General features: G+C 42.2%; 1 protein-coding gene and 1 long non-coding RNA gene across 2 annotated transcripts in view; one reads left to right on the top strand and one right to left on the bottom strand.

Moving 5' to 3' along the window:
• The window catches only part of LOC142907390 (uncharacterized), a 366,512-nt gene that overhangs the window by 52,632 nt on the left and 286,477 nt on the right, over positions 1-27,403 (top strand). The window lies entirely within an intron of this gene.
• Positions 1,340-21,202, bottom strand: LOC142907353 (uncharacterized). Its single transcript, XR_012930957.1, has 3 exons — positions 21,104-21,202; positions 6,180-6,271; positions 1,340-2,039 (listed from the first exon to the last, which is right to left on the bottom strand). It is a non-coding gene; the product is annotated as an uncharacterized LOC142907353 (long non-coding RNA).

Below are 27,403 nucleotides of genomic sequence, written 5' to 3'. Positions count from 1 at the left end.
TCATGAGTTTCCATTGATTGCGGAAAATGCTATCGTCAGTTTAACTAAATGCTGCGCTAAGATCAAGGGGGAGAATTCTTGGAAAGCCTTTGTTTGTAGACTCCAAATCATTGACGACCCTCACTGGAGCTGTCTCAATGCTGAACTCTCGTCTAAAACCTGACTGAAATGGATCAAGCAAGTTGTTTAAAGCAAAACGTGGATAAACAGTGTGGCCACAGTATGTTAATTTAATTTTAAAAATATTGGAGATTTAAAATTGGAAATAAATTGCACTGCCCTTTTAAAGAGGTTGTGGATATCTGGAGGAATCAGAACCATTAGTGTTGACAATCATGACGAGCTATTGGATATTATTTTATGACAAAAAACACTGTTCGAATTAATTGAAATTGTCAGTAGAGGATACATTATCAAGCTGCTCGCCTGGATTGAGAAGATGATTAAAACTGTCAAATATAATTTTAGGAATACACTTTCTGGTGGTAATTAGGATCACAAAATGGACAGCTGTCGAAGGAGAGATTACATCCTTGTCGTTGGGGAGTGATGTCTTCAAAATATGTCGCTAAATGATGAAGCCTGACTTTTTTCCTACCCGCTCTGATTTACGAACGATTATTTTGGCATGGGGAGAGCTTATTGGTAAAAATCGGTTAAATATTGAGAGGAGGTAAGTGATTTAAATGTGTAAAAGAGATGCATTGGATAACAAAGTAGTCTCCTGAAACAGGCATGAAATGGCAAAGGTTTTAGTAATTGGTAACTCATGGAGTTTAGCATATGGAAAGAAATCTAGCATTGATATGGAGAAAAAGAGCCAGATAAGGGCATTGTGAAGATTACTGCACAGTGATCAGAAGGGCCTGCATCAATAACAGAAAAGTCGCTCACTGTGAGCCATTGGAGCACATTTCTTCCAGAGTATTTCCGAAGGAATATGTAGGGACTTGAACATGCTGCGTGAGACCAAATAACTGAAGAATGCCAAGTAAGTATGTAAGTGAATAATTTAATGGGACGTTTACAAACAACAGAATGCAGAAGGCATCCACTGAGAGCAGATGATGTGGTCGTTGGTTTAGGACTTTGGTCGAGCAGAATTAGCCACAATGCCTGCACAGACCTTTAATCTCCATACATCTTCAATTAAATGCATATGTAGTGGAGTAAACAATACGCATAGGAATTGGCCACATACAGTACATACAGACAGACAAGGAGAACGGGTCACAAGAGGTCGAACAGGTGGTCGAGTCACGGGTGGCGTAAACAACCCGAAGTAATTAAGGGAGTCGTGGCACGAGGGCTGTGATTGGTCGAGAGGCTGTTAGTGTTAAGTGGTGGCGTCTCGATGTCTGATAGAGGGGACAGGTGCGAGCTGGCGGAAAACGGCCAGCGAGCCACGTGGCAATTAATTAAGGCTAATGCGAAAGGGGATAAAACGCGAGGTGGTTTGAACGGAGAGAGAGTTGTTGCTGGGCAGTTGTTGGCGAGAGGTGGAGAGATACAAAGAGGACAGCTGGCAATGTTAGGGAAGAATAGATGGAGAGCCGAACCCCAAAGACAGTAAATAGCGATAGGGAGAGTTAGCGTTAGCGGAGATAGATGGAGTCACTGTGTGTGAATAGATAGATGGAGTCACTGTGTGTGAATAGACAGACAGGACACTGTGTTAAGAGATAGAGGAAGAAACACTGTGTGTGGAAGGGGATACACGGACGATGCTGAAGTGAATCGGAGTGTGTTGGAGGAGTGCGAAGATAATTACTGTGTGTACGGAACGATGGAATAAAAGTGACGGCGGAAAAAGAGACGGTTGTCATCCGAGTGAATTCACGGCACTACACATATATTGGCATGCAAAGTGAATTCACGGCACTACACATATATTGGCATGCAAATATATATGCACTATTAATGATTACTGCACAGTTATCAGATTGACCTTCAATAAAATACATGTCGCTGACTGGGTAGTGAAGTGTGTGTTTTACCTCAGATTGTTTTGCCTTCTCTTCACCCTTCTCACGCTCAGCCTGGAGATAAACATGAAAACATGAATCGGATAATTATTACATTAAAACAACATTTTTTGAGAGAGTGGCACCCAATCTAGACACCCAGTCTCACGACAGTTGAGCACGGAATAGTGTTGTCTGTGCACCAATGTTAACATAGCCTTTGGTTTTGATTTAAAGCTTTCGTGACTGCAGTAATTCATATTTTTAGCTCTTTCGGTAAAGTCACGTTGAAGGGAAACAATAAAATAATAAAATATATATAACAATAAAAATTCTCACGAAGTTTCGACCATAACACAAACGGTCGTCATCAGGTGTGTCGGTTTGCATTAATTTATTTATTTTTGAACGGTGTATTTATTTATAAAAACGTCAGCGTCACGCGCAGCGATCTGGCAGTTTATTTAGAAGGACTAGTCCATCTATATTCTGAAAAGAGGAGGGGGGAGACGAAAAATTAATGTATGCTGTCTGAAAGCCACTGTAAGCGTGAACAATCAATTTTGACCTGAAATGGTTGATCAAATCTTTCCAATGATTGCTAAGCCAGAATCCATCTTCTCGGTTGAAATTGTCTCTGTGCTTGTATATGTGGATAGCCTCATGAACGACTCTCTCATGGTAGCCAGATGGCTTACAAATAACCTCTGTCTTGGAAAAGTCAATGTCATGTGAGCCTACTGAATTATAACAATGATCTTCCACGGCCGAGGTGTTGATCCTACCGTGTTTAAGGTCTGCTTTGTGTTCACGAATACGGTCCGAGACATGGCGTTTGGTTTCTCCAATGTAACTACTACCACAGAGGCAACTTAGTTTGTAGACACCAGGGTACTGTATGTCCGGAATCACATATTTTACAGACGGAACCAGATCACGGATTTTATGTAATGTGTTGAAACGGACCTGGATCTTGTGTTTATTCAAGATTTTGGAGATCTGTTTTGTGATCCCCACAATGTAGGGTAAAGTGATGGTTTTGATAGGCTCCTCAAGAGGGTCCTTCTTCATGGTTTGAGTGATAGCTTTGCGGATTGTATAGTCGGAGTAACCATTAGCCTTAAGAGCTTGGTGTACGTGCTTGAGTTCACTGCCTATGTATTCCTGGTCGGATATGCATTGGGCTCTATGGTACAGAGTCTTGATGAGAGAATTCTTCTGTGATGGATGGTGGTGGGAATCCGGTTTCAGATAAGCATCCGTATGGGTAGCTTTCCTTTAGACAGAGTGGCTCATTGAACCATCAGGTCTCTTTTTTATTAGGACATTCAAAAAAGGTAGCTTGCCATCTTTTTCGACTTCCATGGTAAATCTGATGGCTGGGTGTATAGTTTCTCCCTTGGCCCTCGTGCCGCATGCTAATTTGTGTCCCATTACATCTCAGCCCCACCCTCTCTGTCTATTTAAGACCTTGACACAGAGATGATGCTTCACTGTGTGCTTGTCTCTCTCCATGCGTCTCTGTGCTAACTTGTTCTGCTTGGATGTCTATATATGTGTATGCGGTCTGTATATTTTTTAAATTTTTAATTTCACACTTAACTTGCAATTTAGCAATCTTTGAAATAACGTAATCAACCAGACCTTGCCTTAATTGTGTTTTGACCGACCGTCTGTGTTGCGTTATATGGTTTCCAAATTTTGCTAAACCTTGTTTGATTTAGTGTGCTCCCACATTTCTCTCTCTCTGTATCCGCTGTTGTATCTGTATATATATCTGCGGTTATGTGTCTCCTCTTTCTCGTAAATTTAGCTTTTCTGTACCTGATGATTATTGCTTGTGTTGCAATCGAAACGTCGTACACTATGTAATTTTATCATTTCTTATTTCTACGTAACTTTACCGAAAAAAACAAAGAATAAGCATGTATGAGGCAATATATAGTATCGTAATTGTATAGTGAATATACAGCAGTGTGGTATACAGTAGGGTTCGTTGAATAATACATAGCAAAATATGACAATGTATAGTCTAAGGTAAATAATAAAATAGTATAACAGTGTAATGTTTAACATAATTCATAAGGCAATATATAGTATCGTAATTGTATAGTGAATATACAGCAGTATGGTATACAGCAGTGTTGGTAGAATAATACATAGTGTTATATTACAAGTCTAATATTTTACAGTCTAAAGTATAGGGTAGTGTATAGTAACGCATTGTACAATTCAATGTTGGGGTTTGTCTATGGCAGTGTATATTACGGTGTATAGTCGTGTGATGTAGAAAAAAGTTTAGTTGGAGGCATTTCAATATAATGCATAATGTTAGAGCTTACATTGGGCTGTGTATACGATATTATACAATGTAGTTTAGATTGGAAGGTATACCATTGTAATGTATAGTAGTCTAGTTTATAACATAGTTGTAACGCAGCACAGGAGCGCATCGTGGTTGTTTCTCTCCCCCCTCCGTTCCGAGCATAGATGGACTCGTCCGTCTGAACAACACTCGCCGCTTTCCGTGGCGCTAACGTTAAGGAAAAAAAATCCGCCACTTTTTTCGACATAGAATTGTAATATATAATGACTTATTGTTAGTAACTCAGCTAATTGGAGAGTATATTGAGTTTATTGATTGTATTGATGTAGTTCATATTTTAGTTTTTTTATCAGTTTACTATATGGTAGTCATATGGTGTAGAATATACCCAGTTACTTAAAGTTAATAGCTCAGCTTATTGGGAAGTATATTGATTATATTGATGTCGTTTATATTTATTTTTTTCACATCGGTTTATTGTATGGTAGTAGGGTATTTGCAGTTCTTTAGAAAGTTATTTTTTGTTTTCCACTGCACTAGCTTGATATGCAGTTATTTATTATTACAATTTATCTCCCTTTATTATTGCTAATCCTACTTAATACACGAGCATAATATGACTTTGAGACCCCCCACCACCTATACATTCCACAAAGAGTGACTAACCCCATATCTGCATTTGTCATCAATATGCTAAATTCCTCTGTTGATATGGAAAATCCTTTATCAAGGCGCTCTCCTCCTCCCACCCAGCTTAAAATACGCTGCCAAGCTTAGCAGTGTTCATTAGGACGCTGTCTTTCCGACAGCTCTGTTCTTCACCTGAGGACGGCGGCTTGCGTTGTGGCCGAAACGTCGTGAGAATTTTATTTTAAGTTTTATTTTTATTATTTCATTATTTCCCTTCTACGTGACTTTACCGAAAGAACCAAGAATATGAATCCCTGCAGTCATGAAAGCTTTAAATCGAAAAAAAGATGTTCTGGCTATCTAGCAAAGACAGGACATCACCAATTTCACCAACCTGCCACCAACAGTAATATGACAGACAACCACCATACCTGTGCAAATTATCAGCTTAACATTGTGAATATGTACAAACAACCCATATACCCAATGTGCACCTGTCACAAACCCAAGTTTTCCAGCATGCAACATCATAATACCAGTTGTAGATAGAGTTTTCGGAAAGTCTCGCTTCCTCACACTCATCATAACGCAATGGCTACGATGGAATATGCTCAGCAACTTAGAGATGCATGTAGACGTGGCCGAACAAATCAGTACACCTTACACCGTGCATTAATCACATTTTTCAATTTATATGCCCCAACCTCATTCTGTAAGTTTGTGTACTCAAATTATGTGGCACTGGCTACACGATTCGATAGCCTCAGTGAGGGGAGTTTCAACTTCATGAGTAATTATCAATAAATAAGTTGTGTTTTAGGTCATACATTTAAATCATGTCAAACAGGACATGGCATGTGACTTCACAAGATGACATCAACATGAGGGTCACAGATTCCGAGGCAAATAGTTTTAGAACTTGTTTTAACTAGAGGTTTTGGGAAAGCCTTTGATCTATGTTGCTTGTTTCTACAGACTAAGTCCCAATAAAAACACAATGTTAGACTGTAATGTAAGTCATATTGGATCGCCTTTACAAGTTATTGTATTCCCATTTAATTTAGTCGGACAAAGCAAATGCATGAATGCTTTCAGCCTAAGTTGGAAAGCATTAAAACACTTTCTACAAACTCTTCATGGGTTACAATTAAACTTTATGGGTGTTAACATACACAATCAGAACTTAATTTTGAGTCCACATTTTTGTATAAAAACTAAAATTTCGTCCATCAACCTTTCCAGAGAAATATTAATCTCACCTTTACTTGTTCTTCCAGCGTGGTGATTTTTGACTGTTTCTCATTGCATTTTTCCTTCTCCTGAGTTAATTGTTTTTTCAGCTCTTCATTGTCTGAATGAAAGGTTTAGATTAAGATTAAAAACACAATAATTTAATACATTAGTAGAATTAATAACAGAGGAGTTGGAAGGTATTAATATCACTAAAACATGTTTGGCTCAACCGAGAAACGTGGCGAGCTGGAAGCTCCTCCCTACATCAGCAATGCCCACTTTTTGATAACCTCACAGTCTAAGTTAATCTGAGGGTCTATCCTGAGAGCACAACACTAATAGAAAAAGTCAGTTGTATCGACCGAAACTTCCTCATTTGCCTTGTCATGCAAATACCCCAGTCAGTCAGCAATCACACGCAATAAACTATGTGTAGTGGAGGCAACACGTTAATTCTAAGACCACAACGGGGTAACTGCATAAACGTACAGGATAACGACATAGGTGATAACCACCATAAGTAACTAGACCACAACGGGGTAACCACATAACCGGATCAGTCAGTAACACACTCCCTGACCCACGATGCCGAGCATAAAGACCAAAGACCGAGGACCAAGGATCAAAGAGACATAGCACCGACGGGTTCCATTCCAGAAGACAGGCCAGATCGCTTCTCGGGACCTTCCTTTAATGCCCCTGAGCATGGCCTGGCTCTGCTCTTGGCCACGCCCCATTCTGGACCTTACCAGAAGGTTCTGGCCACACATCACGTGTCCCTCTCGCTACCTTTTGGCCCCCCTCGCTACGCTCTCCTGGTCATGTGCCTTCTCGGGTTCACCCAGGCTGTTACGTCCTGCAGTGCCCTCTCTCTGACTGTCACCCAGACCATACCCCCTAGAGTCCCCTTCCATGCCATACACCCTCTGATGCCAGAGAGACTCTAACATGCACAGTTCCTCTCTTCTCTCAGTAGCTGGCACTTTAACGCCATTCTGACTCAATATACGTCACTACATATGTACAGTATACAATAAACTCTCCCTTCTATAAATGAATATTTTTTTCACGATAGTTTCATATTTGTGTTTCCTGATAATATATGGTTACATTGTATTTCTATAACATACTGTTTGAGAATTGTAAGTCAGGAAAGTCGAGTACTCAGATTTCTAATCCACAACTCCCAGCAGGAAGAATGCACTGTTGTTGATTAACACTCCACTGAACGAAATAATGATAAAATGTCAAAGTCCAAAAGCTGCAGTATACTCTCTGGATTCAGGGTTACAGTACAGATCAATAAAGATGTTGATGAGATTGAGCACTTAGAACTTAGGTTAGGTGAGATTTATTTTGGCACAGGTAAACCCAATTGGCTAATACTCATTTTAGACGATGACCTGATCGAATTAGTCTGTGATCAGTCCATCAATTGTCTGCATTGATAATGGGAAAGTGATGCAGACTTCTGTGCTGTCAAGCTTCCTAACAATCATGTAGTTCAGTAAATGCCATTGGTATGATCGAGGGTGGCACCAGGAGGTCTGAAGGCTATTCTTATGCCTGAATAGGGTGTAATGATATAGAATGGGTCACTATGTACAGTGAGGGAAAAATTATTTGATCCCCTGTTGATTTTGTACGTTTGCCCACTGACAAAGAAATTATCAGTCTATAACTTTAATGGTAGGTTTATTTGAACAGTGAGAGACAACAAAAAAATCCAGAAAAACGCATTTCAAAAATGTTATAAAGTGATTTGCATTTTAATGAGGGAAATAAGTATTTGACCCCTCTGCAAAACATGACTTAGTGCTTGGTGGCAAAACCCTTGTTGGCAATCACAGAGGTCAGACGTTTTTTGTAGTTGGTCACCAGGTTTGCACACATCTCAAGAGGGATTTTGTCCCATTCCTCTTTGCAGATCTTCTCCAAATCATTATGGTTTCGAGGCTGACGTTTGGCAACTCGAACCTTCAGCTCCCTCCACATATTTTCTATGGGATTAAGGTCTGGAGACTGGCTAGGCCACTCCAGGACCTTAATGTGCTTCTTCTTGAGCCACTCCTTTGTTTCCTTGGCCGTGTGTTTTGGGTCATTGTCATGCTGGAATACCCATCCACGACCCATTTTCAATGCCCTGGCTGAGGGAAGGAGGTTCTCACCCAAGATTTGACTTTACATGGCCCCGTCCATCGTCCCTTTGATGCGGTGAAGTTGTCCTGTCCCCTTAGCAGAAAACACCCCCAAAGCATAATGTTTCAACCTCCATGTTTGACGGTGGTGATGGTGTTCTTGGGGTCATAGGCAGCATTCCTCGTCCTCCAAACACGGTGAGTTGAGTTGATGCCAAAGAGCTCCATTTTGATTTTTAGATTTAAAGCTTTCGTGACTGCAAGGATTAATCTTCTTTGGTTCTTTCGGTAAAGTCACGTAGAATGAGAATAAAATAATAAATTGATAAAATAAAATAACACAATAATATTCTCACGACGTTTCGGCCACAACACAAGCGGCCTTCATCAGGTGAAGGGACGAGACTGTCTGGTAGGACAGCGCTGGAGTGAAAAAAGCCACGTTCAGATCACGACCTTTAAGCTGTGTCAGAAGAAACAAAGCGCCTTGACAAAGGAATTAGCATATAATTTAGCATTGAAATGGTTGAGTGATTAGCTTGTGACTGGTCACAGAAATGGATATTTTAAAGTTAAAGCATACACATCCGCAGAGGCACCCCTTGACAAAGGAATTAGCATAGAATTTAGCATTGAAATAGCTGAGTGAATTGCTTGTAACTGGTCACAGAAATAGCTATGTCAAAGTCAGAGCATACACATTCACCGAGGCACCTAGTACAAATCAAAGAGGAGAATTGAAATTGTCTCTGTGCTTGTATATGTGAATGGCCTCATGAACGAATCTCTCATGGTAGCCGGTTGGTTTGCAAAGAACCTCCGTCTTGGAGAAGTCAATGTCATGTGAGCCCACTGAATTATAACAGTGATCTGCCATGGCAGAGGAGTTCGTTCTACCGTGTTTCAAGTTTGCTTTATGTTCGCGGATGCGGTCCGAGATATGTCGTTTGGTTTCTCCAATGTAGCTACTACCACAGAGGCACTTTAGTTTGTAAACGCCCGGGTACTGTATGTCTGGAACAGCATCTTTTACAGATGGAACTAAATCACGGATTTTATGTACTGTGTTGAATCGGACCTGGATCTTGTGTTTATTCGGGATTTTGGAGATCTTTTTAGTGACCCCTGAAATGTAGGGTAAGGTGATGGTTTTGATTGGCTCCACAAGAGGATCCTTGTTCATGACTGGAGTGATAGCTTTGCGGATTGTGTAGTTGGAGTAACCATTAGCCCTGCGAGCCTGGTGTACCTGCTTGAGTTCACTGATAATGTGTTCCTGGTCGGAAATGCATTGGGCTCTATGGTATAGAGTCTTGATGAGGGAGTTCTTCTGGGATGGTTGGTGGTGGGAATCCGGTTTCAAGTAAACATCTGTATGGGTAGCGTTCCTGTAGACAGAGTGGCTCATTGAATCATCATGTCTCCTTTTAATTAAGACATCCAAAAAGGGTAGTTTGCCATCTTTTTCCACCTCCATGGTAAATCTGATGGCTGGGTGTATATGAATTGATGTGGTCGCAGAATTGGTCTAGAGCAGGCTGGCCATGTGGCCAGATGACAAAGGTGTCATCCACGTACCTCTTCCATAAGGTCGGGCGTAGAGTGGCAGTCTGGATGGCGTCAGTTTCAATTTTTTCCATTAATACGTTGGCTACAACCGGAGATAGGGGGGAGCCCATTGGGGTGCCCTCAGTTTGTTTCTAGAAAGTTCCATTCCAGGTGAAGTATGTGTTGGTTAAGCAATGTCTCACCAGGGGGGGGTACATCAGTATGCAGTCCTTGATGAACCAGTTCTTCAATGATAGCGATGGTGTCAGGTACCGGGACTTTGGTGAACAAGGACACCACATCAAAACTGACAAGCAGGTCGTCTGGGGACAGGGAAATGCCTTTGATTGTCGATACCAGGTGAGTAGAATTTAGTACCGGAGAGGTGTTTTTTCCAGTGAATGGTCGCAGTATATCAGCAAGAAAACGTGCCAGTTTATAGGTGGGGGAGTTGATAGTAGAGACGATAGGACGAAGGGGTGTATCTTCTTTGTGTATCTTTGGAAGGTTATATAATCTTGGTGGTCTGGCAGCAGAGGGTTTCAACGAGAACTGTTTGATCTCATCAATTAATGCTGTTGAATCAGAGATGATTTTGTTCGTTTTGGTAACCAGACTGTTGGTGGGATCTCTTTTTATTTTTGTATAGCTGCCATCGTTGAGTAGTTCTTGAATTTTGTTGTTATATTCTGTTTTGTCCATGATGACAGTGCCATTGCCCTTGTCGGCTGAGAGGACGTCAATATCATCCCTCTTTTTAATTGAGATCATTCAAAACGTTCGTCTTTGCTGATGTTGCTGGGTGGCAACTTAGCGTTTTTGAGGGTTGCAGCGATTTCAGATCTTGCTACGTCTGCAGAGATGTGACTCAAGCCCTTGAGTGCAACGTCGACATGGGCAATAATATCATTAACCGGTAAGTGTCTCGGTGTGACAGCAAAGTTTAGACCTTTAGCTAAAACGGATTTCAGACCATCAGAAATGGAACTGTTACTGCGATTAATTACGACTTTGTTGACGTCTATCTTTTCGGTGTGTGGATCCGATTTTTTGCTGGAGAGGTGATTGAATTTGGAAATCAAATTGTCCCTACATTTGGTCGACTTAGTGGCAGCCGAAGAGGTAGTCATATTGTCTACATGTTCCCAATCCGATGTAGACATTGTTGCTGTCAATGTTAAGTGTGATTTGTAGAGTGTCTTGTCTAACTGATCGAGTCCGGTGCGTGTAAGTCTGATTTTTTCCGAGATAAGAGCGAAGCTAGTTCTAGCTAGAATTCGTTTTGCAATCCGCAAAGCCATCACTCAAGTCATGAAGAAGGATCCTCTTGTGGAGCCACTCAAAACCATCACCTTACCCTACATTGCAGGGGTCACTAAAAAGATCTCCAAAATCCTGAATAAACACAAGATCCAGGTCTGATTCATCAAAGTACATAAAATCCGTGATTTATTTCCATCTGTAAAAGATGCCGTTCCAGATATACAGTACCCGGACGTTGACAAACTAAAGTGGCTCTGTGGCAGAGGGACGACAATATCATCCCTCTTTTTTAATTGAGATAATTCAAAACGTTAGTCTTTGCTGATGTTGCTGGGTGGCAACTTAGCGTTTTTGAGGGTTGGAGCGATTTCAGATCTTGCTACGTCTGCAGAGATGTGACTCAAGCCCTTGAGTGCAACGTCGACATGGGCAATGATATCATTAACCGGTAAGTGTTTCGGTGTGACAGCAAAGTTTAGACCTTTAGCTAAAACGGATTTCAGACCATCAGAAATGGAACTGTTACTGCGATTAATTACGACTTTGTTGACGTCTATCTATTTGGTGTGTGGATCCGATTTTTTGCTGGAGAGGTGATTGAATTTGGAAATCAAATTGTCCCTACATTTGGTCGACATAGTGGCAGCCGAAGAGGTAGTCATATTGTCTACATGTTCCCAATCCGATGTAGACATTGTTGCTGTCAATGTTAAGTGTGATTTGTAGAGTGTCTTGTCTAACTGATCGAGTTCGGTGCGTGTAAGTCTGATTTTTTCCAAGATAAGAGCGAAGCTAGTTCTAGCTAGAATTCGTTTTGCAATCCGCAAAGCCATCACTCCAGCCATGAAGAAGGATCCTCTTGTGGAGCCACTCAAAACCATCACCTTACCCTACATTGCAGGGGTCACTAAAAAGATCTCCAAAATCCTGAATAAACACAAGATCCAGGTCCGATTCATCAAAGTACATAAAATCCGTGATTTATTTCCATCTGTAAAAGATGCTGCTCCAGACATACAGTACCCGGACGTTTACAAACTAAAGTGCCTCTGTGGCAGTAGCTACATTGGAGAAACTAAACGACATATCTCGGACCGCATCCGCGAACATAAAGCAGACTTGAAACACGGTAAAACGAACTCCTCTGCCGTGGCAGATCACTGTTATAATTCAGTGGGCTCACATGACATTGACTTCTCCAAGACGGAGGTTCTTTGCAAACCAACCGGCTACCATGAGAGATTCGTTCATGAGGCCATTTACATATACAAGCACAGAGACAATTTCAACCGAGAAGATGGATTCTGGCTTAGTAACCATTGGAAAGATGTTTTAAACCATTTCCGTTCTTAATTAATTGTATTTTACGATGACCTTCAGACCGCAGCTCTTTCGCCAGCATTGACTCTTAATACCTCTCACACCACGGTTAATGGTATGGTTTACAACATGGAGTATACTAGGGCTTCGCAGCTGTCTCTCTCCCCCTCCTCTGTTCCGACCATGGACGAACTCGTCCGTCTGAACGGGACCCGTAGCTATCCGTGTTGCTAAAGTTGAGGGTAAGAATCCACCCATTTTTTCGCCATATAGCATTGTGATATAACGACTTATTGTTGGTAGCTTAGCTGATTGGAGAATATAGAGTTTATTGATAACATTAAGGTAATTTATATTTTAGTTTTTTTATTGGTTCACTATATAGTATTCATTATATATTGTATTGTATACCCAGTTACGGTGAATAGCTCAGATGTGTAGGCCTTGACTTCAACATAGCCATTTCTGTGACCAGTCACTAGCTAATCACTCAGTTATTTCAATGCTAAATTCGCCTAGTTATTTCAATGCTAAATTCTCCTGTCTGGTTTGTACTAGGTGCCTCGGTGAATGTGTATGCTCTGACTTTAACATAGCTATTTCTGTGCCCAGTTACAAGCGAATCACTCAGCTATTTCAATGCTAATTCCTTTGTCAAGGGGTGCCTCTGCGGATGTGTATGCTTTAACTTAGCTATTTCAATGCTAAATTCTATGCTAATTCCTTTGTCAAGGGGTGCCTCTGGGGATGTGTATGCTTTAACTTTAACATAGCCATTTCTGTGACCAGTCACAAGCTAATCACTCAGCCATTTCAATGCTAAATTATATGCTAATTCCTTTGTCAAGGCGCTTTGTTTCTTCTCACACAGCTTAAAGGTCGTGATCTGAGCTTGGCTTTTTCACTCCAGCGCTGTCCTACCAGACAGTCTCGTCCCTTCACCTGATGAAGGCCGCTTGTGTTGTGGCCGAAAAGTCGTGAGAATATTATTGTGTTATTTTATTTTATCAATTTATTATTTTATTCTCATTCTACGTGACTTTACCGAAAGAACCAAAGAAGATTAATCCTTGCAGTCACGAAAGCTTTAAATCGAAATTTAACCGCCTCTACGGGGAGGGATTCCACACAACATTAAGATGATTCAACAGACTCCGGGATAAGAAGGCTCAACTAATCGAGTCTCTCACCTTTCTGAAGAGATGCCGCGACTCTAAGGTAATACCAACCATTTTTACACTAACCTCTGCTGTTGCAACTTCTCTCAATGCAAAACGAATTCTAGCTAGAACTAGCTTCGCTCTTATCTCGGAAAAAATCAGACTTACACGCACCGAACTCGATCAGTTAGACAAGACACTCTACAAATCACACTTAACATTGACAGCAACAATGTCTACATCGGATTGGGAACATGTAGACAATATGACTACCTCTTCGGCTGCCACTATGTCGACCAAATGTAGGGACAATTTGATTTCCAAATTCAATCACCTCTCCAGCAAAAAATCGGATCCACACACCGAAAAGATAGACGTCAACAAAGTCGTAATTAATCGCAGTAACATTTCCATTTCTGATGGTCTGAAATCCGTTTTAGTTAAAGGTCTAAACTTTGCTGTCACACCGAGAAACTTACCGGTTAATGATATCATTGCCCATGTCGACGTTGCACTCAAGGGCTTGAGTCACATCTCTGCAGACGTAGCAAGATCTGAAATTGCTGCAACCCTCAAAAACGCTAAGTTGCTACCCAGCAACATCAGCAAAGACGAACGTTTTGAAATATCTCAATTAAAAAAAGAGGGATGATATTGACGTCCTCTCAGCCGACAAGGGCAATGCCACTGTCATCATGGACAAAACAGAATATAACAACAAAATTCAAGAACTACTCAACGATGGCAGCTATACAAAAATAAAAAGAGATCCAACCAACAGCCTGGTTACCAAAACGAACAAAATCATCTCTGATTCAACAGCATTAATTGATGAGATCAAATAGTTATCATTGAAACCCTCTGCTGCCAGACCACCAAGATTATATGGCCTTCCAAAGATACACAAAGAAGATACACCCCTTCGTCCCATCGTCTCTACTATCAACTCCCCCACCTATAAACTGGCACGTTTTCTTGCTGATATACTGCGACCTTTCACTGGAAAAAACCACCTCTGCGGTACTAAATTCTACTCACCTGGTATCGACAATCAAAGGCATTTCCCTGTCCCCAGACGACCTGCTTGTCAGTTTTGATGTGGTGTCCTTGTTCACCAAAGTCCCGGTACCTGACACCATCGCTATCATTGAAGACCTGGTTCATCAAGGAATGCATACTGATGTACCCCCCCCCTGGTGAGACATTGCTTAACCAAAACATACTTCACCTGGAATGGAACTTTCTACAAACAAACTGAGGGCACCCCAATGGGCTCCCCCCTATCTCCGGTTGTAGCCAACGTATTCATGGAAAAATTTGAAACTGACGCCATCCAGACTGCCACTCTACGCCCGACCTTATGGAAGAGGTACGTGGATGACACCTTAGTCATCTGGCCACATGGCCAGCCTGCTCTAGACCAATTCCGCGACCACATCAATTCATATACACCCAGCCATCAGATTTACCATGGAGGTCGAAAAAGATGGCAACCTACCTTTTTTGGATGTCTTAATTAAAAGGAGACATGATGGTTCAATGAGCCACTCTGTCTACAGGGAAGCTACCCATACAGATGCTTACTTGAAACCGGATTCCCACCACCATTCATCCCAGAAGAACTCCTTCATCAAGACTCTATACCATACAGCCCAATGCATTTCCGACCAGGAACACATTACCAGTGAACTCAAGCACGTACACCAGGCTCTCAGGGCTAATGATTACTCCGACTACACAATCCGCAAAGCCATCACTCCAGTCATGAAGAAGGATCCTCTTGTGGAGCCACTCAAAACCATCACCTTACCCTACATTGCAGGGGTCACTAAAAAGATCTCCAAAATCCTGAATAAACACAAGATCCAGGTCTGATTCAACACAGTACATACAATCCGTGATCTGGTTCCGTCTTTAAAATATGTGGTTCCAGACATACAGTACCCGGGCGTTTACAAACTAAAGTGCCTCTGTGGTAGTAGCTACATTGGAGAAACCAAACGACATATCTCGGACCGCATCCGCGAACATAAGGCAGACTTGAAACACGGTAGAACGAACTCCTCTGCCGTGGCAGATCACTGTTATAATTCAGTGGGCTCACATGACATTGACTTCTCCAAGACGGAGGTTCTTTGCAAACCAACCGGCTACCATGAGAGGTTCGTTCATGAGGCCATTCACATATACAAGCACAGAGACAATTTCAACCGAGAAGATGGATTCTGGCTTAGTAACCATTGGAAATATGTTTTAAACCATTTCCGTTCTTAATTAATTGTATTTTACGATGACCTTCAGACCGCTGCTTTTTTGCCAGCATTGACTCTTAATACCTCTCACACCACGGTTAATGGTATGGTTTACAACATGGAGTATAATAGCGCCTCGCAGCTCTCTCTCTCCCCCTCCTCTGTTCCGACCATGGATGAACTCGTCCGTCTGAACGGGGCCCGTAGCTATCCGTGTTGCTAAAGTTGAGGGTAAGAATCCACCCATTTTTTCGCCATATAGCATTGTGATATATAACGACTTATTGTTGTTAGCTTAGCTGATTGGAGAATATAGTTTATTGATAACATTAAGGTAATTTATATTTTAGTTTTTTATTGGTTCACTATATAGTATTCATTATATATTGTATTGTAAACCCAGTTACTGTGAATAGCTCAGATGTGTAGGCCTTGACTTCAACATAGCCATTTCTGTGACCAGTCACTAGCTAATCACTCAGTTATTTCAATGCTAAATTCGCCTAGTTATTTCAATGCTAAATTATCCTGTTTGATTTGTACTAGGTGCCTCGGTGAATGTGTATGCTCTGACTTTAACATAGCTATTTATGTGACCAGTTACAAGCTAATCACTCAGCTATTTCAATGCTAAATTCTATGCTAATTCCTTTGTCAAGGGGTGCCTCTGCGGATGTGTATGCTTTAACTTAGCTATTTCAATGCTAAATTCTATGCTAATTCCTTTGTCAAGGGGTGCCTCTGCGGATGTGTATGCTTTAACTTTAACATTGCCATTTCTGTGACCAGTCACAAGCTAATCACTCAGCCATTTCAATGCTAAATTATATGCCAATTCCTTTGTCAAGGCGCTTTGTTTCTTCTCACACAGCTTAAAAGTCGCGATCTGAGCGTGGCTTTTTCACTCCAGCCCTGTCCTACCAGACAGTCTCGTCCCTTCACCTGATGAAGGCCGCTTGTGTTGTGGCCGAAACGTCGTGAGAATATTATTGTGTTATTTTATTTTATCAATTTATTATTTTATTCTCATTCTACGTGACTTTACCGAAAGAACCAAAGAAGAAGCTCCATTTTGGTCTCATCTGACCACAACACTTTCACCCAGTTGTCCTCGGAATCATTCAGATGTTCATTGGCAAACTTCAGACGGGCATGTGTATGTGCTTTCTTGAGCAGGGGTACTTTGCGGGCGCTGCAGGATTTCAGTCCTTCACGGCGTAGTGTTACCAATTGTTTTCTTGGTGACTATGGTCCCAGCTGTCTTGAGATCATTGAAAAGATCCTCCCGTGTAGTTCTGGGCTGATTCCTCACCGTTCTCATGATCATTGCAACTCCGCGAGGTGAGATCTTGCATGGAGCCCCAGGCCGAGGGAGATTGACAGTTCTTTTGTTTCTTCCATTTGCGAATAATCGCACCAACTGTTGTCACCTTCTCACCAATGTGCTTGGCAATGGTCTTGTAGCCCATTCCAGACTTGTGTAGGTCTACAATCTTGTCCCTGACATCATTGGAGAGCTCTTTGGTCTTGGCCATGGTGGAGAGTTTGGAATCTGATTGATTGATTGCTTCTGTGGACAGGTGTCTTTTATACAGGTAACAAGCTGAGATTAGGAGCACTCCCTTTGAGAGTGGGCTCCTAACCTCAGCTTGTTACCTGTATAAAAGACACCTGGGAGCCAGAAATCTTTCTGATTGAGAGGGGGTCAAATACTTATTTCCCTCATCAAAATGCAAATCAATTTATAACATTTTTGACATGCGTTTTTCTGGATTCTTTTGCTGTTATTCTGTCTCTCACTATTCAAATAAACCTACCATTAAAATTATAGACTTATCATTTCTTTGTCAGTGGGCAAACGTACAAAATCAGCAGTGGATCAAATACTGTTTTTCCCTCACTGTAGCTTAGCGCGGGTTGCTGGCAGAGAAGGGGATCTGCGGTTGCAGCAGCCCTGTCTGTCAGCAGGTCACGTGATAAGCGAGAGAGGTGGCACATGAGGTAAGTCCAGGAACCCGCGAGTAGGTTCCAGATGGGTGGCATGGCCGAGGCTTAGCGTGGCCACGCTAACAGAATAAAAGGGGACCCCGAGCAGGGGATCAGGACCATAGTTTGGAGTGAAATCTCCTCGTCATCGTCGCCGCTGCTGTCACCTTCGCCGCTATCGTCTTGTGCCTTTGTTGCTGTCGTCGTCCACTTCATAATTGCGCTGCTAGCTGTATTTGGCTGTCTTAGATCATCGCCATCAGTGTCAAATGGCTGACAGAGCATTGTGCAACAGCATAGAGTGTGTAACAGTGTGCTCGGGTTTTAATTAAAGAATTGCCTTCAAGAAGTTACGTATCCAAGTCAGTCACTTTACATGTGAAAGAAGACTGTAGCTGTCTTATTGTCCACCTGGTCCTTTATTCCACGGCACAGATCCACACCTTCTTCGCTTGCTTTCTCTCGCAACGCACTGAGCCCATCCTCCTTTTAACCTATTCTTCGCTCCGCCCCTTGTCTCACTCCCTCTCCACCAATCATCATCTCGTACCCTCGCCTAATCTAACCGTTCCTCTGTCACCCAACTTTTCTGCTCTTTTCCCTTTGAACATCCCAGCCAATTTTCTTGATCCCCGTGCCCTAACCAATCAGAGCGTGTGTTTACTCCACCCTTCCTGATTGATAGGCGCTTCTCGGTCTTTGGCGAGTAGCGCTGCCCCATTCTCTAGTCCCAGGGATTGCGTAGGACGATCACTACACAAAGTTAAATTTACGAACATCAACCAACAACACAGGTTAAGCAGCACAATACATACAAGGCATCACCTAAACTATGCCAGGAGCTGACGACTGATGGTCTGATCACCGACTCATCTACTTGGTCATGTCCATAAAACTGGCTCCCAAATTATGGCAAAAGCAATGCGAACTGTGGATTCGCAGGTCAAGGTCAAGGGGCTCAAATACACCATCAAAAGAGACCTCTCACCAGTACTTCAAAAAAGTAAACAGGCAAATTACAACTAACAACAGTCGGAGAGTGTCAACAGTGCGTATAGAATCATCAATACCTTATTCATCAACACCTGTGAAGAGACCCTTGGATACTCTACCAGAAAATATCAAGAAAGGTTTGATGAGAATAACAGGGAGATCCAAGAGTTGAACAAATTACAAGTGGAAGGTCTTTTATGCTTGGCAGAATGGCAACGTCCTGGCCAAATAAATTGCATTACCAACAAAGCCAAAGCAGAGGTCCAAATGAGGAATCTTGATATGAAGTAGAGACAGTGGAAAGCCAAAGCGAATAATATCCATAATATGCACAATTTTTTTCCAGTGCCAGAACAATCATGTACGGTCTGAGCCCTCAGGGGCCAAACCCATTGAGACCTGATAATGAAGGACATCTGATGAACAAGAGGCAAGCCATTAGTGCTTGCTTGACGTAGCATTTTGAAAACCTCAATTGAGACGCTGTTGTGGACGAGAGTGTTCTGAACCCGAGTTTAGAATTCCTCCATCATTCGACGAGGTGTGTAAAGCCGTTAAGCAAATGAAGAACAACATGTCATCTGGAGTGGATGGAATCCCCACTGAATTTTCAATAAAGGCGGAAAGGATCTCACATCACAGCTGCCTGCCGTCATCTTGAGGATCTGGAATTATGAAGAAATCCCAGATGACCTTAGGTATGCCATGAGCATGACAATCTTCAAAGAGACTCTGGATATAATGGATTGATTTCTTTGCTTTCTGCCACAGGAAATATCATTGCAAGAAGCCTCCTGAACCGACTCATTTTGAAGAACTCTACATAAAATCTTAGTTTGGGTAGAGGCACAACTGGCACAACCTTTACTGCTCACCAGCTGCAGGATTAATGTGTTGCACATAAATCTCTCAGCATGCCCTAATTTGACCTCATAAAATCCTTCGATTCTGTCAAACGATAATCGTTGTGGAGGATGCTTTTAAAGTATGGATGTCCACTAGCGTTATCACCATTCTTTGCCTGTATCACAACGACATGCGAGTGATGATTCTCAATAATGTATCGAGCACAAACTCTATTGAGGTCAAGGAGTCAAGCAATGCTGTCTTATTGCCCCAGCGCTATTTTTATATTCCTCAGCATGATGCTACATCTGTCCAATGACAAGCTTCCAGTCAGTGTAACGCTAAACTATTACATTAATGGGAAGCTGTTTAACCTCAGTCGACTCTGATGCAGAAGACCATCCAAACTTTAGTCATCGAGCTCCAGTATGCTGATGATACTGTAGTGTGCTCACTCGGAAGTGAATCTTCAGGCAATCATCGATGTCTTTACCGAGGCATATGAAAAGTGGGGATTGAAGGTAAAGACTCATAGGCCAAAGGTCCACTATTGGCAAGCTCTCAATAAGCGATCCCCAGCTCCAGAAATTCAGATTCACAGTGAGACTGAAGAACGCTAAGCATTAACTGTACCCTGGAAGTCATCTCTTACAGAATACTGTCATTGGCAAAGATATCCAACATCACCACAAATGTCAAATTTAAGCCTTTGCTTGTCTGAAGAAACTGGTGTTCGAAGATTGTGCCATCAGATCTGAAACCAAACTCATGATTCATCAACCAGTCACAATTACCACTCTACTGGATGGAGCTGAGGCATGGACAATGTAAAGGGGACACCCTTAAGGCCCTGTAGAAGCAACCTCAATGCTGCCTGCAGATTATTTGAATCGAGTCAGAAGACGGACGCACCAAAATTGACGTTTTCTGACAAGCAAACCACAAGAGCATGGAGGTAATGATATTCTGACATCGTCTGGATTTCCAATTCCTGACTCTCAAGGAAAGTGTTATTCTGACAGTTCAGTCAACGCATACAGTACATACGCGCAAGAGGAGGGCATTGCATGTCTCCAATTAGTTGGGCATAACCTGTGAGTAAATAGAATAACTTGTCACGTGACTCCTCATGCACGAAACAAATGAACACTATTCTGCATAACTTATCAAAAAAGTTCGGTTAAACTACAAATGGGAAGATTGCCGGTGTGACGAATAGTTTGTGGACCCTACAGCTGTCACAGAAAATAGTAGTTCAGGGTAATAGTGGAATGAATAACAAGTTAATCTGTATTGAATATTCATCAGCATTTTAGCAAGCGCTATTTGGTGCACCAATTAAAAAAAACACTTTTTTTTTACTCTTTCCCTATTATTTGAAGTCTTACTACCAGATTACCATTGACAACGTCCATTAATTCCAGTGTTTACACACGAGGCTTACCTTTTTTGTACTCTTCATATATTGATGTGTTCTTCTCCAGGATTTTTTCGACCATAGTCTTCTTCTTTTCAACGAATGACAATAGTGCATTATTCTTCTATAAATGTAATAAAACACAAGAGGAAAACGGTTTAACAAAATCTAAATGTCTATTATCGTTGCAAATACGCAATTCTACTATAAAAAGACAAATGTGCTGAAAATTCAGGTAAGGTACCAACTTACCAACATTTTTTCTGAAGAGAATAATCAGATACATAAATTACTTAAAGAAAAAGCGGGATTGATTTAGATCAGGGCAGCGTTCTAGTGGTAAAATATTTATGTTGTAGAGTCTTGTAATCCACTAAAGACATCGTCAGGCTCTTGTAATGCAGAGGTACGCGAGCTGACAATGGTAATCCGATGTCATAAAAGCCAAAGCACATGAGCGACTACATTTTATTCATTTACAACATATTTACGATATTCCACAAATAATAATCAACAACTGTCTAAGGACAGTGCCAAAGAAGTTCAACATACATACAATAACTCACCTATAAACATACTAATTACGAAGTGAGGGTCAGGTGTTGGGGATATTGGAAAAGCCCAAACCATTTATTGTAAAGGGGGTCTACGGGCACAGACGCACCAATATTAATGAGGTTTAATTTTCGCGTATTTGTTATTCGCCCCATTTTCTCTCAACCACCGCGAAAGTTAAGGGTTCATTGTACTCTACCAATTTCTAAATTAATCTCAGCTCTTATCCTCAGCCATGGCAGCCTGAACACGCCTAGCACTATACTCTTTGGCTATTTCGGTAAAGTCACGTAGTAGGTATAAAATAAAATGAATTAAATCACGACTTTCGGGTGCAACACAAGCGTCCGTCATCAGGTGGGACAACCACAGCAAGAAACAATTGCTGAAATGGGCAAAAGGGCTGCTTTAACAAGAGGCTATATAGTTAAGAGAGGGGGGGAGGAGCAAGGGGGATAGATAGAGAGGGGGGTGGTGTGGGGTACGGTGGTGCTGTGAGAACATTTAGAGGACGAGCAGACAAATTCTGGGGGGGGGGGGGGGATTGGGCGGGCCCGGAGGGCGAGCACGGAAAAATTCCCGTGTAGCCTCTAACATGCTGTAGGGGAAAGTGCTGGTTGCAAACCGTTGCATCAGCGCATATGAAGGCGTGGTCGCCTAATTTTTTCTTGGTTTTCCTCTAGTTTTTCCCTCCACATTTAGAAACATGCGTTTAGATATTTGGCTGCTATAAATATCTACATGACTAGCTTTACTACCCGGCTTCGCCCGAGACTTGGATTCGTGTCTTGGATTAATACACGGCCTACGCGGAGGGTGGGGGGGATGCATGACGTCAGCAGGCACACTGTGTAACGCTGCCGCATGCGGGTGACATCACAGATGTTACGTCACAGCTCACTTTCCGTGCAAAATATATTAATTATTGCGCCCCCCCCCCCCCCAAATACAAAAGTCTATTTGTTTTACTTTTTGCATTGTGTACAGTCTGAAAACTACCCACATGCCAATTTCAAGTTTGTTGCATGTTGGAAAGTATGCATTTTGAACAGACACACATTCACAAATTTCCCTTTTATTTCATAGATAAGCCAACTTGTTGAGCTATCATTTGTGATAGCCAGGTCCCTTCTGAAAAATAAACTAATAGCTCAGTGGGACTTACCTGGTAAATTAAATGTTTAGTTTTATTTTAACTTTTAGTTTTAGGGATTTGCTTACTTTTCCTTTACTTTGCTACCATGGTTTCAATTTTTTTATTGTAACTTTATTGACCCGCCCCCACTGTATATCTATGAAACAGCCACCAATGAACACCAGTGATAGCCCAGTTACAGGTTCATCTTCTTTGGTTCTTTCGGTAAAGTCATGTAGAATGAGAATAAAATAATAAATTGATAAAATAAAATAACACAATAATATTCTCACGACGTTTCGGCCACAACACAAGCGGCCTTCATCAGGTGAAGGGACGAGACTGTCTGGTAGGACAGCGCTGGAGTGAGAGAGCCACGTTCAGATCACGGCTTTTAAGCTGTGTGAGAGGAACAAAGCGCCTTGACAAAGGAATTAGCATAGGATTTAGCATTGAAATGGCTGAATGATTAGCTTGTGACTGGTCACAGAAATAGCTATGTTAAAGTTAAAGCATACACATCCGCAGAGGCACCCCTAAATCAGTTACAGGTTGTTTTTTCAAAGGATTTATTCCCAATATAGACCTCCAGACTTGGTCACAGTCCAAAAGTGAAATAACCTTCAGTACAAATGTAACGAAGCACTCCAAATTCGGCACTTCTTGGATATCGTTCATTGCCCTGAACGACGTCCAGTGCGCACCACCAGCCAACACAGCTCCCTTGCTTCCCTCTCCCGAGCGCCTATTCCTCCCCCTCAAACTTTCCTTTTACCCTCTTCTCGCTCCCCCTCTCAAATATCCGCCCATCCCTTCCTTCTAGCCATTTCCTTTGCTCTCCTTCTAACATCCTTCAATGGACCCCTTACCTCGTTAATATCTCCTTGCCTTCTCACTCTTTAAAATAGTCCATCCAATCACCATCTATCAAGCCACATCATAGCTATTATTATGCAGTAGTGCCCTCCCTTGGCGGTTATGCTGTTTATTATATCCATGTCACCCCCATGTTCTAGGAAGACGCTCTCCAAGGATATCTAACATTCTTATTTCACCCTCCCCTTGTGGAAAAAAATTGAGGCGTGCTCGGCTAAACTTAAACGGAATCAGTGTCAGCAAGAAACGAAACCTAAAACCTGACGTACAACATGGCTACAATTTTCACATTTCACTGATATCTTCCCCAGCAAACGCAACCTTAGCCCATGGCAGACCCAACACAACAGAGATAAACAAATAAAATAAAATAATGAATGACTGGGTAGGTAGAGACAGGTTGTGAAGAACAGGTGCACAATTCTGTTTGGAAGAATTTGAATAATCAACTGAGGTTCGAACGTGTGGAGAGGAGATGGTAAAGCACGCCATTTAAAGGGAGAGAGCCCCGAGGGCTTGGGGCTCGAGTCACATTGTTTGGTCTCAGCGCATATGTCTGCATTGTCTTGCGATCCCCGACAAGTGTAGATAAAGTAAATAACGTTATATTTGCTTAGTGGTGATGGTCTGTTGCACGTTATTACCTCCTGAATAAAGTGGTGACGATTGAGACGTTATCACCAATCTCCCTGATGGATTCAACTGATGAAGTAGTCCTTTGGGCCATGAAACGTGATGCACTATATGCCCATGATCGGTGTTGCTCGAGTTACATCGTCGCCAGCACCAAGGCTGCTAACAGAGGTAGACATTGAGTCACTACCCGTGGCATTACGTCGATAACTGTCCAGAATGGCTAGAGGTGTAGGCACTTCAGGTTCTCGGATAATCATATCTCCTGAATCTACAGGTCTTTGAACTGGATACAGTTAATTTCTGCATTGAACAGTCACGGGTCCCATCCAGAAATTCCTGAAGAGTCCCATCTTCAGAACTCTGTAACGCCCACGACCGTTTGCACTCGAAGGGATTTTGTTCCACAATTAATTAATCAGGTCCTCAGTCCCCATGAGTAATAAGTGACTGCCCTGGTTCAGAGTCACTTCTCCATATTGTGGGATTTCGACCCATTCACAGATCTAAATGATTCGGTAATTTCTTATTTGACCTTGCATTTACCTCTGGGTCCACAACCTTGTAGAAGTGAGTCTGCAGGTTCCTATGTGCTAACGTGAAGAGTTTTCTCTGGCCCCAGTCGCCATTGACTAGAATCACATGGGCACCCTCTCTCAGAGGTCCCCTTGTTGTAGTCCACAACTTGTAGTCGATGTTTCTTTACAAAATGCGTTTGGACAATAGTTGTGGCCTCTCTCAGGTCTAACATGAAGGACCTCAAATAAGTGATTCAGTCCATTGTCACCAGGACGTATAGAACATTCCAGAAGACTACATACACTAGAAAATGGGACATACTCCTTGACATGAGGAAGAACGTACGCCTTTTGGCGTCATCTGGTCGAACACCAGTGGAGACTAGGCTCTAAGAAAAGCTGTCTCGGGTGTGGACCAATCAAATTCAAGGACAGCGCATATTATTATCAGAGTTGTCTCTTTTGTTTGCATTTTGACCGCTTGTGTTGTGGTTATTGCAAACATGATGCCTTAAATAAAGGTGTCAGTTAATTTATTTTATTTTATACCTACGTAACTTTACCGAAAGAACCAAAGAGTATGAAACCCATTAGTAACATCAGCAAGGACGAGCAAATTGAAGTCGCTCAATTAAAAAAGAGAGATGATATTGTCATTCTCTCAGACGACAAGGGTAATGTCGCTGTCATCATGGATAAAAACAAATACAACAACAAATTTCCGGACCTTCTTAATGATGGCAGCTATACCAAATTCAACATAGATGCTACCAACTGCCTGGCCACAAAAAACAACAAAATCATCACTAATTGGACCTCATCGAACCGACCAAGCAGCTCTCTCTAAAACCTTTGGCTGCTAGACCACCCAGAATTTAAGGCCTTCCAAAAAATCCAAACAGAAGGTACTCCACTCCGTCCTATCGTATCCACCATTAACTCACCCACCCACAAACTGGCCCAATTTCTGTCTGAGACCCTGCTTTCTTTCACGGACAAGACCACCTCAGCTGTACTTAACTCGGCTCACTCGGTTTCTCTAATCAAGGACATTTCACTGTCTCCAGATGATATGCTTGTCAGTTTTGATGTAGTCTCTCTGTTCACCAAGGTAGAGTGAGGGGAAAAAGTATTTGATCCCCTGCTGATTTTGTACGTTTGCCCACTGACAAAGAAATGATCAGTCTATAATTTAATGGTAGGTGTATTTGAACAGTGAGAGACAGAATAACAACAACAAAATCCAGAAAACGCATGTCAAAAATGTTCTAAATTTATTTGCATTTTAATGAGGAAAATGTATTTTACCCCTCTGCAAAACATGACTTAGTACTTGGTGGCAAAACCCTTGTTGGCAATCACAGAGGTCAGACGTTTCTTGTAGTTGGCCACAGGTTTGCACACATCTCAGGAGGGATTTTGTCCCACTCCTCTTTGCAGATCTTCTCCAAGTCATTAAGGTTTCGAGGCTGACGTTTGGCAACTCGAACCTTCAGCTCCCTCCACAGATTTTCTATGGGATTAAGGTCAGGAGACTGTCTAGGCCACTCCAGAACCTTAATGTGCTTCTTCTTGAGCCACTCCTTTGTTGCCTTGCCCGTGTGTTTTGGGTCATCGTCATGCAGGAATACCCATCCACGACCCATTTTCAATGCCCTGGCTGAGGGAAGGAGGTGCTCACCCAAGATTTGACAGTACATGGCCCCGTCCATCGTCCCTTTGATGCGTTGAAGTTGTCCTGTCCCCTTAGCAGAAAAAACACCCCCAAAGCATCATGTTTACACCTCCATGTTTGACGGTGGTGATGGTGTTCTTGGGGTCATAGGCAGCATTCCTCCTCCTCCAAACACGGCGAGTTAAGTTGATGCCAAAGAGCTCCATTTTGGCCTCATCTGACCACAACACTTTCATCCAGTTGTCCTCTGAATCATTCAGATGTTCATTGGCAAACTTCAGACGGGCATGTACATGTACTTTCTTGAGCAGGGGGACCTTATGGGCGCTGCAGAATTTCAGTCCTTCACGGCGTATTGTGTTACCAATTGTTTTCTTGGTGACTATGGTCCCAGCTGTCTTGAGATCATTGACCAGATCCTCCCATGTATTTCTGGGCTGATTCCTCACCGTTCTCATGATCATTGCAACTCCACGAGGGGAGATATTGCATGGAGCCCCAGGCCGAGGGAGATTGACAGTTCTTTTGTGTTTCTTCCATTTGCGAATAATCGCACCAACTGTTGTCACCTTCTCACCAAGCTGCTTGGCAATGGTCTTGTAGCCCATTCCAGCCTTGCGTAGGTCTACAATCTTGTCCCTGACATCCTTAGAGAGCCTTTTGGTCTTGGCCATGGTGGAGAGTTTGGAATCTGTTTGATTGCTTCTGTGGACAGGTGTCTTTTATACAGGTAACAAGCTGAGATTAGGAGCACTCCCTTTAAGAGTGTGCTCCTAACCTCAGCTCATTACCTGTATAAAAGACACCTGGGAGCCAGAAATCTTTCTGATTGAGAGGGGGTCAAATACTTATTTCCCTCATTAAAATGCAAATCAATTTTTGACATGCGTTTTTCTGGATTTTTGTGTTGTTATTCTGTCTCTCACTGTTCAAAT

Source organism: Petromyzon marinus, chromosome 78, assembly GCF_048934315.1.
Source record: "Petromyzon marinus isolate PM22_M1 ecotype Great Lakes invasive population chromosome 78, UKy_Petmar_22M1.pri1.0, whole genome shotgun sequence".
Taxonomy (NCBI): domain Eukaryota; kingdom Metazoa; phylum Chordata; class Hyperoartia; order Petromyzontiformes; family Petromyzontidae; genus Petromyzon; species Petromyzon marinus.
Note: the sequence above shows the minus strand (reverse complement) of the source record. Positions and strands in the feature narration are given on the sequence as shown.